Genomic DNA, 1,139 nt, shown 5'->3' with positions numbered 1-1,139 from the left:
GGTCATGTGCGGGAAAGGCCCGCCCAGCATCTCCTGACTACTACTGATGATCTGTCATCAGCAGGTTAAACCAGGAGGAGGGGTTTCTTGCTTGCTTGCTTGCTTTTGTTTGTCTCATGATACAAAGGCATTTGTTGCATATTTTTTCTTATATAGAGCCATTTAGTCATAAATGTGTTAATCAAAAGATTGGGGAGCTTTTTGTAATTCTCAGTCATTTCTGTTGAGTTTTAGATTCCTCAGCTCAAGCCAATGGTACTGGCTAGAATAACTGAAGGTAAACTGATTTGAGCTGCGTCCCAATTCAGGGGCCTCGTCCTTCGGATTTGAAGGCCGATTAGTTACAGCGACGTGACGAAGGCTGCTCCAAATGGGGCCAACAAATATGTCCTTCATTTTCCCAGATTTGAAGGATGGGTCGGGTGTAGCCTTTGTGGCCCACCACATCCCAGAATTCATAGCGTGGCCCAGCCAAGTTTCCAACAATGGTGGCAGCTACTTAGTTTTAACGCCGACAGTCTCGGTTGTTGTGTCCTTTGGCAATACACTTCAGCTGTTGCCTACTGGTTGTGGTCAAATTCCAAACATTTTTTACAAATAAATAACTGCAAAGTGGGGTGTGCGTAATTATTCAGCCCCCTTTGGTCTGAGTGCAGTCAGTTGCCCATAGACATTGCCTGATGAGTGCTAATGACTAAATAGAGTGCACAACTGAAAACCTACAAGACAAGGCCGTCCACCTAAACTCACAGGCCAAACAAGGAGAGCGCTGATCAGAAATGCAGCCAAGAGGCCCATGGTGACTCTGGACGAGCTGCAGAGATCTACAGCTCAGGTGGGGGAAATCTGTCGATAGGACAACTATTAGTCGTGCACCGCACAAAGTTGGCCTTTATGGAAGAGTGGCAAGAAGAAAGCAATTTTGTTAACAGAAAACCATAAGAAGTCCAGTTTGCAGTTTGCCACAAGCCATGTGGGGGACACAGCAAACCTGTGGAAGAAAGTGCTCTGGTCAGATGAGACCAAAATGGAACTTTTGGTCCCAAATGCAAAACGCTATGTGTGGCGGACAGTGTTGGTCAAGTTACTTGAAAAAAGTAATCAGTAACTAATTACTGATTACTTCCCCAAAAAAGTAA

The sequence above is a fragment of the Aulonocara sp. 'chitande type north' Nkhata Bay genome, linkage group LG2 (genome assembly GCF_057382095.1).
Source record: "Aulonocara sp. 'chitande type north' Nkhata Bay isolate Kocher_YH1m ecotype deep benthic linkage group LG2, A_spYH_male_GT1.1, whole genome shotgun sequence".
In the NCBI taxonomy this organism is placed as follows: Eukaryota; Metazoa; Chordata; class Actinopteri; order Cichliformes; family Cichlidae; genus Aulonocara; species Aulonocara sp. 'chitande type north' Nkhata Bay.
The sequence above is the reverse complement of the archived record's forward strand: the minus strand, read 5'-3'. Positions refer to the sequence as shown.